Here is a 17,765-nt window from a genome sequence, read left to right as displayed (position 1 = left end):
GCTTATATGGGATGCTTCGCTCTTAAGTTTTTTTTTTGTCGGTAACAATTTTGTATCGACTCTTCATATATCTTTTATCTATGTACCAACTGTTTTTTCTAACTTTTTTTTTTTTGTTATACAAATATTAGGTGCATTATAGTTTGTCAGACAAAGACATGTCTTGACTTAGAATTAGTGCTGCTGGGGGTAACAGATGTAAAGAAATATCTACGACATGGTAATTATCCAAATTAAAATGAATCGTACAGATAACGAACCAAGTTCAATAATTTATTACAAAATAGATGCAAACTAGACAACCCAAATAGGAATAATTAAATGAAGCTCTATAGCAATACTTTCTTGGTAGATTTTACAAAAAAATAACGAACCAAGATACAAACGAAAAAAAAATAACGAACAAAATAGATACAAACTAGACAACCCAAATAGGAATAATTAAATGAAGCTCTATAGCAATACTTTCTTGGTAGATTTTACAAAAAATTTCTCTCCAACTTTAGAAATACATTTTTGAGAAAATTTTTTACAGAAATAATTTTTTAAGAAGATTTTCTATAGAAATAAATTTTTGAGAAAATTTTCTATAGAAATAAATTTTTGAGAAAATTTTCTATAGAAATAAAATTTTGAAATAATTTTGTATAGAAATAAATTTTTGAGAAAATTTTCTCTAGAAATAAAACTTTGATAAAATTTTCTATATAAATAAAATTTTGATAAAGGTTTCGGTATAAATAAAGTTTGAGAAAATTTTCTACAGAAATAAAATTTTGACAAGACATTGCAGAGAAATAAAATTTTCATCACATTTTCAATAGAAATACATTTTTGAGAAAATTTTAGGAATAAATTTCTGAGAAAACTTTCCAGCAAAAAATAAAATTTGGCCAAATTTTATATAGTAACAAAATTTGGACTGTTTTCTATAAAAATAAAATTTTGAGAAAATTTTCGATAGAAATAAAATTTTTAGAACATTTTTCTTTCGAAATAAAATTTGGGAAAATTTTCTATAGAAATAAAATTTTGAGAAAATTTTCTATAGAAATAAAATTTTGGAAAATTTTTCTATAGAAATAAATTTTTTCCAAAATTTTATATAAATTTAATATCTTTAAAAATTTTAATTTTATTTTTTCATACTATCAAAGCCCATTGAGAGTAAGTTCTTCCATTTGATAGAACTAGTAATTTTCCATTGTTGGTGCGAACTTAAATCGTTGAAATATTTGAAATTCGACACATTGCCATTCAAGGGATATTAGATACACCCAAAATATTATCGCTAATAGGAGCGATCATTTATTCATTCGACGAAAAAACTTTTACTAACCAATTGATCAAATTTTCGTAGGTTATTTTTGGCACGAGTCGCAACCGTGGTCTGTACCCTTTTGTATAGATCGGAGACTTTACGATTTAAATGGTATATGTAGTAGGGACCCATATACCACTTTAGGAAAATATTGTCACGTTTCTCTGAAAATTTGGTCAAAAATTTTTTCTATAGAACATTTTGTCAAGTTTTTTTTTATGGAAAATTTTGTAAATTTTTTCTTTCTATAGAAAATTTTACCAAAATTTTATTTCTATAGAAAATTTTCTCTAAATTTTGTTTCCATTTTATTTCTATAAAAATTTTGTCAAACTTTGTTTCTATAGAAAAATTTTTCACAATTTCATTTTTATAAAAATTTTGTCACAATTTTTCAAAATTTTATTTCTATAGAAAATTTTGTCAAAATTTTATTTATATAGAAAAAATTTTTCAAAATATTATTTCTATAAATAAATTTGTGAAAATTTTATTTATAAAAAAAATTTTGTCAAAATTTTATTTCTATACAAAATTTTGCCAACTTTTTTTTATTTTTTACCAGTCAGTACTGTGGCATGTCGCTTTTAAAATGTAAATCGTAAGATTTAAGGATGCTATGGAAAAGGTACCAGACATTTCGGCCAATATTTAGATGTAACTCACATCCATTGTTTATAGTTACCATTCCCCTATATGTACTACACTAAATAGCTTCGTAAACAATGTTCATTCATTTAACTACCAAACAGAGTATTTTAAAAATCCCTTCTTAAATAAAGTTACTCCAAAAATTTATCTTTCCACTTTTTATGAAATTTATTTTATTTTTATTAATAAAATATATCATCATTGTTTACTTTATCAGTTGTCCACACATTTGTCCTTAACCCTGCAGGGCATCATATATGTACATAGCTTGTAGTTGACCATCATCTCATCACTCTCATCATCACAGTGGTAAGTAAAATAATGTTACTATGGCATTTAAGCGGATTTTGAAAAACTTCTTTTTAGAAATGTATGTGATTCATACACCCATATCTCCATGCAGGACAAGGTGGTGGTAGTTAAATACGGAAGGATTTGAATGTCGCAATACCAAAAAAAAAAAATGGCGTGGGAAAAGTGTTTGCTAACTCACGATAACCACATAAGCTTAACTAACTGAAACAATAACTTTATTTTATTACACAAAACGATTTTTATTAAAAAGGGAAAACAACAAAAACAAATAGAAGAAAAATAAAACTAGCAGACCAAAAGGAAACCAACTAAACATGGTTAAAATGAAAAATACTAAATCATAACTTAGCACATAAACGAAGGATCTAGGATGGTTACATCCAAGGAGTATTTACACACTGAAGAGTAGGTGGATTGTGCTTTACACATTTAAATGAATTCTTTATTTTATTTCGAACCATTATTGTTCCGGTCATCTTTTTTTCATTTTTCTTCAAAAGTTGAATCAGTCTGCTCTGAGATTGTGTTAGTTGTGTTTGTATAGAGTAGACCTTACAGTCACTTTTGAAAATTTCTAAAACGTGTTATCCGCACATAAAGGTGGCCCATTCTAACGAAACAAAATCACAGCATAAAAAAATCAAAGCGTAACTCCTCCTTATAAATCGATTATGAGTAGCTATAGAAAATTTTGTCAAAATTTTATTTCTATAGAAAATTTTCTCAAAATTTTATTTCTATAGAAAATTTTGTCAAAATTTTATTTCTTTTGAAAATTTTCTCAAAATTTTATTTCTATTGAAAATTTTGTCAAAATTTTATTTCTATTGAAAATTTTGTCAAAATTTTATTTCTATCGAAAATTTTGTCAAAATTTTATTTCTATAGGAAATTTTGTCAAAATTGTATTTCTATAAAAAATTTTGTCAAAATTTTATTTCTATAGAAAATTTTGCCAAAATTTTATTTCTATTGAAAATTTTGTCAAAATTTCATTTCTATTGAAAATTTTCTCAAAATGTCATTTCTATTGAAAATTTTGTCAAAATTTTTTTTTCTATAAAAAATTTCTCAAAATTTTATTTCTATAAACAATTTTGTCAAAATTTTATTTTATTTTATTTTGAGAAAATGTTATTTCTACAGAAATTTTTCTCAAAATGTTATTTCTATAGATAATTTTGTCAAACTTTTATTTCTACAGAAAATTTGTTCAAAATTTTATATCTTTAGAAAATTTTCCCAAAATTGTATTTTTGTAAAAACTTTTCTCAAAATTTTATTTCTACAGAAACTTTTGTCAAAATTTTATTTCTATAGAAAAATTTATCAAAATGTTATTTCTATAGAAAATTTTGTCAAAATTTTATTTCTATAGAAAACTTTGTCAAATTTTTTTTTCTATAGAAAATTTTGTCAAAATTTTATTTCTATAGTAAACTTTGTCAATTTTTTTTCTATCGAAAACTTTGTCAAAATTTTATTTCTATCGAAAATTTTGTTAAAATTTTATTTCTATAAAACTTCTATAAAAAATTTTGTCAACATTTTATTCTTAGTAGAAAATTCTGTCAAAATATTATTCCTATTAGAAAATTTTCTCAAAATTTCTATAGAAAATTTTAACAAAATTTTATTCCTATTAGAAAATTTTGACAAATTTTTATTCCTATTAGATCATTTTGTGAAAATGTTATTTCTACACACAAAAAAATTTTTTTCTGATTCAATCACCAAATTAATTGATCCAATTAATATTTTAATTGAAATGTCTTCAATCACGAAAATGATAGTATCAATCACAGTTTTAATTGGGCATAGAAAAAATTCTTGATTAAAAAATTAATTGAGTTTTTCAGCAAATTTCAATTAATTTTTTAATTGATTCAATTAAAAATTTAATTGATGTTGATTGCAAAACTCAATTAAGTTATTAATTAAAAAAGGTAACTTTTTGTAATTACTTTCTGAATTGGCTTAGAGTTTTTATTTCGATTAACAAATGATTGTTTGAAATACATTTTTAATTAAAAATTAAAAAAATAAGCACTTTTTTTAACTGAATTAGTCTTCCGAATTTGATTAAAAAGTTAATTGTATCAATTAATTTTTTAATTAAAAATTTTAAAATTTTCAATCATTGACTTAATTAACTTAATGTTTCTATCATGATTAAAAAGTTAATTGTATCAATTAATTTATTAATTGAAAAAATTTTCAACTTCAATTAACTTTTTAATTGGAAAAAATTTGGTGATATTTTTTTCTGTGTATAGAAAATTTTATTTATAAGAAAATTTTGTTAAAATTTTATTTCTATAGAAAATGTTGTCAAAATTTTATTTCTATAGAAAATTTTGTCAACATTTTTTATATAGAAAATTTTGTCAAAATTTTATTTCTATCGAAAATTTTGTCAACATTTTATTTAGGAAATTTATATTGCTACCACATATTTTTCTCAATTAAATAAAAAAAATATATTTTCACATAGAGTCTGGTATATTTTTTCTAACCTTAGTTTATAGGGGTTTGTGTTAAAAACAAAACACAAATAAAAGTGAATGGCCACAATTGGTTGCATTTGTTAGATGCACACATAATTTAAAATTTCGACATAATTATTATGCAAATCACATACAATTTAAAACCAAAAAATTTGTTCAGAAAAAAACACTTTCCCACCATGTGGTCATTGGAAGAAATATTTTCGGAAGAAATTTATCAGGGGATGTAGCTCAGATGGTAGAGCGCTCGCTTAGCATGTGAGAGGTACGGGGATCGATGCCCCGCATCTCCAAAAGATGTTTTTTTATTCATTCTTTTTTTTTGCCTAGATGATTTATTGAATTTTAATCATTTTAATGGCTTTTGTTTTCCGACAGTTATTAATTTAAATCCAAAACTTTGTGACAGTTTGCATTTAACCCGTTTTATGTTGTACTCATTATATTTTTAAATTTTCCAAAAAAGAAATTAATATAATAATGGAGATAATAGATTCAAAGAGATATTTTTTAAACCCAAACACGTCAGACATGTTGTCTATCTTACGTTATTTTTTGTAACCTCAAACTCTTATAAAAATACCACAATAAATTCAAGAATTAGTAATGATTTTTTTCGCCCTTAACCGACCCATTTCAAGCTGACCTAGCTATAATAAAATAAAATTCTGGCATTTTTGTTTGGAAATCATATTAACGGCCAAAAGGGCGGATAGTCCAATGAAATACAATTAACTTAAATTCATTCAATTAATTGAAGATTTGTTTTGCTTTGTCAGCGAAAAGTCTCACAAACAAATCATAAATAAATACAGAAGTTTCATACTTTATTATACCCGAAAAGCTATTATTGGAAAAGGTATAATTTGTTTACGCTTTTGTATGTAACACCAAAGAAAGAAGAAAATTAAACACTTTATATCCCAGCAAAAATGGGGCCAAAAAATTGTTTTTTCTGGTCAGGATGTAGGCTACTTTGGCACAGAAGCAATTTTACATGGGCTCGTCATAAGGTGCCAATTTCATTTCTATAGAACATTTTATAAAATTTTTGTTTCTATTGAATATTTTGTCAAAATTATATTTCTATAGAAAATTTTGTCAAAATTCTATTTCTTCAGGAAATTTTGTCAAAATTTTATTTTTATAGAAAATCTTGTCAAAATTTTATTTCTATAGAATATTTTGTCAACATTTTTTTTCTATAGAAAATTTTGTCAACATTTTATTGCTATAGAAAATTTTGTAAAAATTTTATTTCTAGTGAATATTTTGTCCAAATTTTATTTCTATAGAAAATGTTGTCAACATTTTTTTTTTCTATAGAAAATTTTGTCAAAATTTTATTTCTATATACAATTTTGTCAAAATTTTATTCTTATAGAAATTTTTATGAAAATTTTATTACTATAGAAAATTGTGTCAACATTTTATTTTTATTATTTTTTTTTCAAAATTATATTCCTATTGAATATATTCTCAAAATTTTATTTCTATAGAAAATTTTGTAAAAATTTTATTTCTATTGGGTATTTTGTCCAAATTTTATTTCGATAGAAAATTTTGTAAAAATTTTATTTCTATAGAAAATTTTTTCAAAATTTTATTTCTATAGATATTTTTTTCAAAATTTATTGTCACAATAGTTTTTGAAAGATTTCTTATATCAAATGTATAATTTGATCCAAAGATCGTTGTATGGTATAACATAGTCGACCGCCTTTGAAATAAAACTTACTTTATATATTTTCCATTTTGCCTTTTAATTTTGTCTTAAACAGCAAAAAAAAAAAAACAATATTTCTTATTAATCGAACTCTAAACGTTGATTTCGAAACAATGAAAAAGTACCCAAAAATGTCAATTATTCAAATGAATTATCCCAGGGTAGACAAGACAAACTGGCAGCACACAGCAGCCTCTAAAGAATAACAGACGACTGCGAAGAAGAGCAGTAAAGGTTATGGCCCGTCTTTATTTGATGGGAGGGAAAAAGTTGCTTTTTAGCAAAATGTTTTGAAATATTTAAACGCGCCATTATAAATCAAAAAGTATTCGTTAAACCATATAAGATTTATGTGGTGCTAAATATAAAACTTTTATCACACTCCCCAATCCCACTCCTCTTCACTAGCACTGGTGTGGATGATGAATACAGCTACCGTTATACCCACCATTCTAGGTTTACTTGTCAAGTGGTTTTTGTTTTAGTTCGAAAGATAAACCAACATTCAAATTTGTTTTTTTGTTATTCTCAAAATTGTTTTGCATTTAATGCACACTCAGAGAACGAATATGATCACCTCAAACAAGTTTTAAGAGCCAAATGTTATTTTTGGACGGGAAACATGGAACATTTTTGTCCCGAAAATGTTGTTTTCTCGTCAAACCTATACATGGCTGCAGAAATCAGATACATAATTTTCAAGAAAATAGCATGGTTGCGACAAACATGCTACATGTCTAAAAATAAAATTTTCTTAAAACATGTTTGCGCTATTCCTTCTCTAGGTGCAGAAAGGTTGGAAAGGGTCTTATGCAGTCGCTCTGACACTGTAATTTTTATCCGATTTGCTTGAAGGTGGAAATCTGGAGGTATTTTAGGTCCATAAATACATGTACCGAAGATGATCTGAATCAGCCTATATTTCGGTACAGCCCCCATATGGCCCGATATCTGGATTTGACTTTCTGAGCTTCTGGACACTGTATTTTTTATCCGATTTGCATGAAAGTGGAAATCTGGAAGTATTTGAGGTCCATAAATAAATGTGCCAAAGATGGTCTGAATCAGTCCATGTTTCGGTACAGCCCCCATATAGCCCGATCTCAGGATTTGACTTCTTGAGCTTCTGGACATTGCAATTTTTATTCGCTTTGTCTGAGAGTGGTAATCTGGAAGTATTTGAGGTCCATAAAGAAATATGTCGAATAAGGTGTGAATAGGTCCAGGTTTTGATATGATCCCATATAGTCCGATCTTCCGATTTGATCTCTTGGATTTTTAGATACCGCAATGTTTATTGAATTTTCATGAAATTGGATATCTAGAGGTATTTTAGGTCCATAAATAAATATGTCGAAGATGATCTGAATCAGTTCACGGTTTTACCCCGATCCAAAAAGGGGTGAGCCGAATAGGGTCCCAGCAAACAAAGCGTCGCCAAAAAATACAGAAAATGTTCTTTTGGAGCCGGAAGTGGTGGAAAATTGGCGCAGAAGCAATGAATTTTACATGGGCTTGTCATGGAACGGATGTCTACCATTTCAACAGCCGTTGCACAGAATTTGCATCACTTCTTAAGGTGTGATCCGAATTCAGTGTTTTAGATGTGAATTAAAAATTTTAATATTTTGCCAGATAAATATTTTTTTTATGATTTTTTAATGCATTCTAACGCTTGTCTGAAACGTTTGACCTCAAATATTTTCAAAAATTCAGAATATTTCTCTTATGCAGTCGCTCGGGCACTGTAATTTTTATCCGCTTTGCCTGAAAGTGACCCGATATCTGGATTTGACTTTCTGAGCTTCTGGACACTGTATTTTTTATCCGATTTGCATGAAAGTGGAAATCTGGAAGTATTTTAGGTCCATAAATAAATGTGCCAAAGATGGTCTGAATCAGTCCATGTTTCGGTACAGCCTCCATATAGCCCGATCTCAAGATTTGACTTCTTGAGCTTCTGGACATTGCAATTTTTATTCGCTTTGTCTGAGAGTGGTAATCTGGAAGTATTTGAGGTCCATAAAGAAATATGTCGAATAAGGTGTGAATAGGTCCAGGTTTTGATATGATCCCATATAGTCCGATCTTCCGATTTGATCTCTTGGATTTTTAGATACCGCAATGTTTATTGAATTTTCATGAAATTGGATATCTTGAGGTATTTTAGGTCCATAAATAAATATGTCGAAGATGATCTGAATCAGTTCATGGTTTTACCCCGATCTATAAATAGGTGAGCCGAATAGGGTCCCAGCAAACAAAGCGTCGTCAAAAAATACAGAAAATGTTCTTTTGGATCCGGAAGTAGTGCAAAATTGGCGCAGAAGCAATGAATTTTACATGAGCTTGTCATGGGACGGATATCCACCATTTCAACAGCCGTTGCACAGAATTTGCATCACTTCTTAAGGTGTGATCCGAATTCAATGTTTTAGATGTGAATTAATTTATTTTTTTAATATTTTGCCAGATCAATATTTTTTTATGATTTTTAATGCATTCTAACGCTTGTCTGAAACGTTTGACCTCAAATATTTTCAAAAATTCGGAATATTTCTAGAATGGATTTAGCATATTTTTAACAAAATTTAAATTATTTGTACCATTTTATTCTAATTCTGTCCTTAATCTATGTGAACCAACAAATTTAAAATTACCTATTAAAAATATGAAAAAAACGAGTTATAAAAAAAATGATTTAAAAGAACTTCCTGTGTAGTTAAAATAAAGAACATATTTCGGATGACATTTTTGGAAGTGCTAAAGTTGTGCCTTTAGAAGAACCACCATTTTTTGTTTAGCTGGTATGTGTATCGATATATACAGTATAACTTCTCAAACTTGGACACTCTGAAACCCGGACACCTCCCAAATGTGGTCAGTTTTCTGTGGACGTTTGCTATATTAACACATTAAAATTAACCTCTCGTACCTGGACACCTCTCAAAGGTGGACAACATTTAGGCAACCGTGGGTGTCCACTTTCAGATATTTCACTGTATATGTTTGCTTGGGAGAGTATCTGTATTAAAGTAATTCGATTAAGTTTTTCCCTTGTCCAAAAATCGATAAGCATTTCAATGAAGTCATTTTGGCCTTAGAGTTAAGTGATTTGCCTAAAAATGGGTATTTTAACATGAAAGAAAATTTCGTTTGACCAATGACAACATGACTTTAATAATTCTGAAAAAATCATAAAATTTAATAAAATTGGCTTTAAATTTATTGTCTTTTTGTATCTTGATTACAAAGCAAAAACGCATAATTTCTACTTGAAGTCGAGTTTTTCCTAGTTACAAATACGCAAAACTCATTTTGAAAAGTGAAATGTATCTTAAATGTATCCTTACTTCAATTCTCTGCTTCTTTGGTTCGGAATCAATACCGAAATTATAGGGTAAAGACAAATTCTTTGGAATAAGGCATCCTTTTTTCACTGAAGGCCGTCCAAAATTTATTGGTGAATTTCATTATTCCTTTTATTCTGATTTGTTTTTCTGATTACAGTTGTCTTTTGCGTTTGGAAATTTTCAGCAATATTCAATTATTCCGATTGGACCACAGTAGTAATTATTTTTGTATGAACTTTGTGTGGTGAACCCATTAACCCTGTCCCACACAATCATTTTTTTGTTTAGATCTGAATTTTCTGATTTACTTCTACAAAAATTTCGCAAACCATTAAAAAAACTCTATATGGTCTCAATTGCTGGATGAGTATTGGAGATGTGTGAGTGAGTGAGTGTTACACGTATAGGATATTGATGCGGAAGTTTTTGGAGCATTCCCGTTACAAACAAACTAATATCAACCTCAGGAAAACTTCACCAAAAACTAAATAGCCACGTTTGAGTTCACATTCACCAAAGAAGTCCGCGAGTTTTAATTGGAGGCCATGAACACCAGTTTTTTTTTTTTATTTCTTTAGAAAAAAGAGTGCCGGACTATCACTTTTAATTGTAGGAGCAGTGCAAAATTTATCTCACTTGCTCTTCTCACATCTCTGGATACCTGCTCAATGTTACTCTATTCATGAATCCATTTACACATATCCTTTTTTCCATATTAAATGTAGTGTTGAGTGGAATATTCTCATGCTGGCAGTAATAACATCAACACCATACTGCATAACAAAACAGTCCTAAATAAACAGACAAAATTTACTAAGAACAAAAACAATGAAAAAAGATGTACGTATGTGTGAACGGACGTGTGTTTTTTTGGAAGTATTTATACAGACGAGAAAAACAATTTGATTTTAATTGAAAAATAGCATAAATATGCGAAACAAGTGAGGAAGGATCAAGTAAAATGGGAAAAACGAAAAAGTGAAACTTCCTTCAGAAAAAAATGAACGAAAATGTCTATAGCTGATTAATTTTATTGTGAACAATTTTCCTTATAACGTTGTAGCAATCGGAGGATTTCATAATAACATTTTTATTTTACTAAAAATCTAATTACAGTTGCTTTATTTTTTTTTAATGTCTAACAATTTACTTTAATTAAAATAATAACTTCCCAGCAAAAAAATTTGGACGTTCTTCCAAAGGCACAACTTTAAAAGCACTTCCAGAAGATGCACTCCCAATGATGTTCTTTATTTAAACTACCCATGAAGTTCTTTTAATTCAATTTTTTATACTTTTAATGGGTAATTTTAACTTTTTTTGTTTCAAATAGGTTAAAAACAGAGTAAGAATTCATAAAATGGTACAAATCATTTACATTTTTTCGAAAAAAATGCTAAATCCAATCTGAAAATATTTTGAATTTTTGAAAATATTTGAGGTCAAGCGTTTCCGACAAGCGTTAGAATCCATTAAAAATTATAAAAAATTATACAAATTATTTATTTGAGAAAATATAACAGAATTTTTTAATTTACATCCAGAACATTGAATTCGGATCACATCTAAAGAAGTGATGCAAATTCAGTGAAATGGCTGTTGAAATGAAGGACTCCCATGTTAACCCAGCAAAAAAAGAGCTTCCAAAAAAGTAGTTTGGATCCCCAATCTATGATCCGGAAGTAGTGCAAACTTGGATCATCTCCAATGAATTTTACATGGGCTTGTCATAGGACGGAAGTACTCCCCTTTTGGATCCTTTGCATTGCTTTAGAAGTTGTGCCCTGGAAAAAATTTTTTTTTTCAACCATTTCACTTTTTTTTCATCCATATGTTTTATACACAATTATTTTCCTATTATCTAAAATTTACAATTTGAAAAACTTTTCCGCTCCGACCAGGGGTTGAACCTGGGTTTGCTGGCACCATAACAGAACGCCTTAGCACACTCAGCCACAAACGCCATTAAAGATAAAGCGTCGAAAGGTCAATTCAAATGTTTGTGATATGATCGTAATACGACTCCAAGGAATAACATTCTAATTGCTTCTCGAGATGATCTTTATTAGTATGAACGAAAAAATAAGAAACGCAGGTTCAAATCTCACCAGCGGCAATTTTTTTATCAAATATTTTTCTAAAAAATTATTTTTTTATGTCATGCATCGTTATTTTTTTATTTTCGGCAAATATTTCGTATAAATATATTTTTTCCATTAAAAATCAACAAAAAAATAAAAATTCTCGTAATTGGCAAAACCTTCTCAAAAGAACTTCCATGGAAGCGTGGAAGGTCAATCGGCACAGGTTCAAATCCCAGCGGGGATGACATTTATTTTTTTTTATTATTTTTATATTTTTTATTAATTTTCTATTTTTTCCGTTTTTTTAATTAGTTTTCTATTTGTTTGTAAAATTTAATTGTTTAAAATTTGCACTTAAAATAGCCTGATTGCATTCTTTCTAATACTTGTCCACAAGGACTGCATCGGAAGTAGAAAAAAATCATTGGGGATCCCAAGATGCGCTTTAGAAGAAATGTTTGTGCACTTGTCCAAAAGGACTGCATCGGAATGGGACAAAAATCATTGGGGCATCCCACGATGCGCTTTAGAAGAAATGTTTGTGGACTTGTCCAAAAGGACTGCATCGGAAGTTGAAAAAACTCGATGGGGGGTTCTGGGATGGGCTTTAAAAGAAATGTTTGTGGAACAACTTCCAATTTTTTTTGCTGGGAAATTCATCGCTTCTGCGTCCGTTTTGCACCACTTGCGGATCCAAAAAGAACATTTTCATTACTTTTTTGGCGACGCTTTTTTTGCTGGGTTTTAGCTATACCTTTATAAAAATGTTTAAATTTAAAAATGTATTTATTGTAAACGCTTTTTATTATCAAATAATTAATCAAGATTTTTTTATTTAGTTTATTTTTTATGTTTTTGCTCAATCTTTATAAAACTAATAGAATTTATAAAAAGTTTTTATTAAAAATGTTAATTATTTTAAATAGAAAAAATCATATAATATATTTTCAGTTAAAATCTAAAATAATATGTTTGTATATTTTCTTTAAACGATCTAATAATTTAATTTAATTAAAATAAACACTTTAATTTTTTTATTACAAAAATGTACAAAAATGCCAATAAAACAAAAAATTGTAGTTTTTCAGTTAAAATCTAATAACAGTCATATAAATTTTTTATATGATCTAATATTTTAATTTAATTCAATTAATAACAAATAGCAAATAAAAATAATTAAATTTAAAAACGTTTTTATTGTTACCTATCTAATTAAAAAAGCAAACTCAAGCTACTTATAAAAACTATTTTTTTAAATGATCTAATAAATTAATTGAATGAAAGTAATAGCTATTTGCTCCCTCTTTATAAAAATAATTAAATTTACAAAGACTGCTTTTTTGTTAAATAAGATCTTTTTAATAAAGGCTAACTCAATTTTCTTATAAAAAAATAAATTAATAATTTAATTTATTTTAAGTTTTTACCCTATCTTTATAAAAAGTATTTATTGCAAGTGTTAATTATTTTTAATGGAACCAAATTGTTTCTTAAATTTATTAAAACTATTTAATAAAATAATAATATATTATTAATAATATATTATTTTTAACTCCATGTTACACACACAGTTTTTATTGAAAATGTAGTTTAGTTTTAATTAAAGCTAATAAATAAAACCATACAAAATTTTTATAGATCAAAATTATTTCTAACGTTTATTGGAAATATATAAATTATTAATAAATTTTAATGTTGAATCTAAATAAAACCATAAAGATTTTTTTAATAAAAATTATAATCTGTTTCGGAATATTATTAGAAATACATAAAACCATAATAGGACAAAATATAATAAAACTTGCCTTTATTTACAAAACAATATTGGTTTAATTAGCTTAATAAACTGAACCGACCATAATGATTGTTTTTATCAAAATTATTTATTATTTTTTTCTGAAACATTAAAAACACTATTTTTTCAAACGTTTTTTATATGATTTAATTAATTAAAAAAATTTTAAAAAAGTTATCTGTTTCCGCCCGGGATCGAACCGGGGGCCTTCCGCGTGTTAGGCGGATGTGATAACCACTACACCACGGAAACACATGTGTTATATTGCTCAATTTTTCTTTGCATTATCAAAAATCTCATGAGAAACTATATCAACAGCAAAGTGCTATCAATTCAAGCAACCTTTTTTATTGAATGTCTGATATAAATACATATATTTTTGAAAATAAAATAAGAAAATTATTTTAATATATTTGTTTATCATTTGCTAAGACATTAGCCCACACCGCCCCCCCCCCCCCCCCAAAAAAAAAAAAAAACTTTTATTGTCATTTCCATAGATGGTTATGAGGTAACAGTTTAAACGTAGGTCATCTAAACAAATTATGATATTTTAGTCTAATTAGATTGGTGGCATTTGCTTTCAGCTTCTTAACCCTCTTAAAGCCATTAGGTCGAGTGGAAAACAAAGAATAAGGCATAAGGCAGAAACCATATCAGAATTGAGTGCTTATTGTTTTTGTTTCAATCCATGTTCTTACGGTGAGAGCACCTTACCCCCACCTCCCACCAATGACACAATGGGGGGAATTTATACGTTGTACAGTTGTACGTTCACAGCCATTGAAATAAGTATGATGGGTGTATGAAATGTTTGTCATTAATTTTCAAAATTTTTGAAATCGGGCTTTATACTGACAAAAAGTTTAAAGCTGCTAAAGTTAAATAATTTCTTTTTAGAAAAAAATTAGGATAGTCTGTTGAATACTTAACGTTCAAAAATATAGCAAAAATTTTTTTTACTCATAGTCTTTTTTTAACTCGCCTTGCGATGGTCCTTTTCCCTCCTCGTTGGGGATTGAACGTCTCTCACAAAAAAAAAAAAAAAACGAAGTATAACAACCTCGGTACACAGTTTCCAAATTTAATAATTTTTCTATTAATTTATTTTTGTTTTATTTTTTTGCTTAATAAAACTCTCGAAAGCTTCATACAATCCTAATTTATTCAGTGCCACCCACTGTGCAATTCTCGGACAGCATTAGAAAAACAAATACAAAATAACAACAAACAAACCATGGAAGTGTGTTGCCAACAAAAACAAAAATCGAGAAAGCACTAAAAAACTTTTCGCCGCCAAGTGCTTAGGCAGCAAATTTTCAACTTTCTCCTCTCCCCATTTCAGTCTCTTAAAACACAACCACACTCGGGACTCTTTACTCTCTTTAGATTTCTAGAAGTTTTGCCATATCTCTTGAGAGAGTTGAGTAGTATGCCATTAAAAGGGATACTTGAGCTAATGTTTTCTCAACATTTTCGTTTTTTTTTTCATTATTTTCCTTGATGAAGAAGGCTCCTTGAAAGGATAATGAAAATGCTGGCTGTAGGGATTTTAAAGTTTTGCATTTTTATTTTAGGATTGTTATTTTGTTAACTTTTCGTGGGTTCGCAGTTTGTTTTTTAATTGCAAATGCTTTGTTGACATATTGCTCAAGAAATTTGTCTTGAAGGATTTTCCAGAAAAAAAAACAAAAAGGTGATTAATAAGAATAAATAATAACAGATGTATGGTTGAGACTTTGTCGATTAAAAGTTTAATAAGACAATTTAATAAGATAAGTGTGTGAAACTATTGGGCCAATATGCAAGATCATGTCATTTTTAGTAAACGCTTTAATCCGCTGTTTAAAAAATACCACATAATTCCGTCATGCACCAAAAGAATTACTTTCCTCCGAAAAGGATTTTTAGGCAAACGAGGAACAAATATTCTTTACCTCAAGTCCTTAAAAAACTAAAAAAAAAATTATTTCCATAGAAAATTTTGCCAAAATTTTATTTCTATAGAAAATTTTATCAAAATTTTATTTCTATAGAAAAATTTGTCAAAATTTTATTTCTATAGAAAGTTTTATCAAAATTTTATTTCTATAGAAAATTTTATCAAAATTTTATTTCTATAGAAAATTTTATCTAAATTTTATTTTTATAGAAAATTTTATCAAAATTTTATTTCTATAGAAAATTTTATCAAAATTATATTTCTATAGAAAATTTTGTCAAAATTTTATTTCTATAGAAAATTTTGTCAAAATTTTTTTTCTATAGAAAATTTTATCAAAATTTTATTTCTATAGAATATTTTGCCAAAATTTTATTTCTATAGAAAATTTTGTCAAAGCTTTGTTTCTAGAAAATTTTGTCAAAATTTTATTTCTATAGAAATTTTTTTTCAAAATTTTATTTCTATAGAAAATTTTCTCAAAATTTTATTTCTATAGAAATTTGTATCAACATTTTATTTCTATAAAAAATTTTGTCGATATTTTATTTCTATAAAACATTTTGTCGATATTTTATTTCTATAGAATTTCTTTCCAACATTTTATTTTTATGGAAAATTTTGTCAAAATTATTTATTCTATTTTTATTTATTTCTATAGAAAATTTTGTTAAAATTTTATTTCTATTTATTTTTATTTGGCAACAGTGGTTGGCCCCAACTTGGACCCGGGTTTGAGATATTACCCTATGGACAGGGACTAAACGAATTACGTCAAGCTTTTCAAATATTCTCATGTTTGAAATCGCGCAACGTGTTGTTTTTGTTTTTTTTTTAATTTTTTTTATACCCTGCGCCACTCTGTGGAACAGGGTATTATAAGTTAGTGCATATGTTTGCAACACATGGTGTCTTTGGCAAAAATGCTCAGGGTGGGCTCCTGAGTCGATATAGCCATGTCCGCCTGTCCGTGAACACATTTTTGTGATCAAAGTCTAGGTCGCAGTTTTAGTCCAATCGAATTCAAATTTGGCACAAGTATGTGTTTTGGCCCAGAATAGAACTCTATTAATTTTAGAAGAAATCGGTTCAGATTTAGATATAGCTCCCATTTATATCTTTCGTCCGATATGGACTTATATGGCTCCAGAAGCCAGAGTTTTACCCTAATTTGTTTAAAATTTTGCACAGGAAGAACAATGTGCACCAAATTTTTGTTTAAATCGGTTCAGATTTAGATATAGGTTAGGTTAGGTTAGGTTAGGTGGCAGCCTGATGTATCAGGCTCACTTAGACTATTCAGTCCATTGTGATACCACATTGGTGAACTTCTCTCTTATCACTGAGTGCTGCCCGATTCCATGTTAAGCTCAATGACAAGGGACCTCCTTTTTATAGCCGAGTCCGAACGGCGTTCCACATTGCAGTGAAACCACTTAGAGAAGCTTTGAAACCCTCAGAAATGTCACCAGCATTACTGAGGTGGGATAATCCACCGCTGAAAAACTTTTTGGTGTTCGGTCGAAGCAGGAATCGAACCCACGACCTTGTGTATGCAAGGCGGGCATGCTAACCATTGCACCACGGTGGCTCCCAGATTTAGATATAGCTCCCCTATATATATTTCGCCCGATATGGACTAAGCCAGAGTTTTACCCCAATATGGTTGAAATTTTGAACTAGGAGTACAATTAGTAGTGTAATCAAGTGTGTCAAATTTTATTGAAATCGGTTGAAATCGGTACAGATTTAGATATAGCTCCCTTATATATGTTTTTCTGATTTCGACAAAAATGGTCAAAATACCAACATTTTCCAACATTTTTTCAATCGCCACTGCTTAGTCGAGAAGTTGTAAAAATTACTCTAATTTTCCTAAACTTCTAATAAATATATATCGAGCGATAAATCATAAATAAACTTTTGCGAAGTTTCCTTAAAATTGATTCAGATTTAAATGTTTCCCATATTTTTTACTAACATTGTGTTTCACCCTAGTGCATTAGCCGACTTATTCTGTCCAGATCGAGTGATATTTAAATGTATGTATTTGGGACAAACCTTTATATAT

At 28.1% G+C, this 17,765-nt stretch overlaps 2 non-coding genes across 2 annotated transcripts; one reads left to right on the top strand and one right to left on the bottom strand.

Moving 5' to 3' along the window:
- The first annotated feature begins 5,014 nt into the window (after nucleotides 1-5,014).
- Nucleotides 5,015-5,087, top strand: TRNAA-AGC (transfer RNA alanine (anticodon AGC)). Its single transcript has one exon. It is a non-coding gene; the product is annotated as a tRNA-Ala (tRNA).
- Nucleotides 5,088-13,931: 8,844 nt separating this feature from the next.
- TRNAV-AAC (transfer RNA valine (anticodon AAC)) lies at nucleotides 13,932-14,004 on the bottom strand. The gene has a single exon. It is a non-coding gene; the product is annotated as a tRNA-Val (tRNA).
- Nucleotides 14,005-17,765: the final 3,761 nt, after the last annotated feature.

Source organism: Haematobia irritans, chromosome 1, assembly GCF_050003625.1.
Source record: "Haematobia irritans isolate KBUSLIRL chromosome 1, ASM5000362v1, whole genome shotgun sequence".
Taxonomy (NCBI): domain Eukaryota; kingdom Metazoa; phylum Arthropoda; class Insecta; order Diptera; family Muscidae; genus Haematobia; species Haematobia irritans.
Note: the sequence above shows the minus strand (reverse complement) of the source record. Positions and strands in the feature narration are given on the sequence as shown.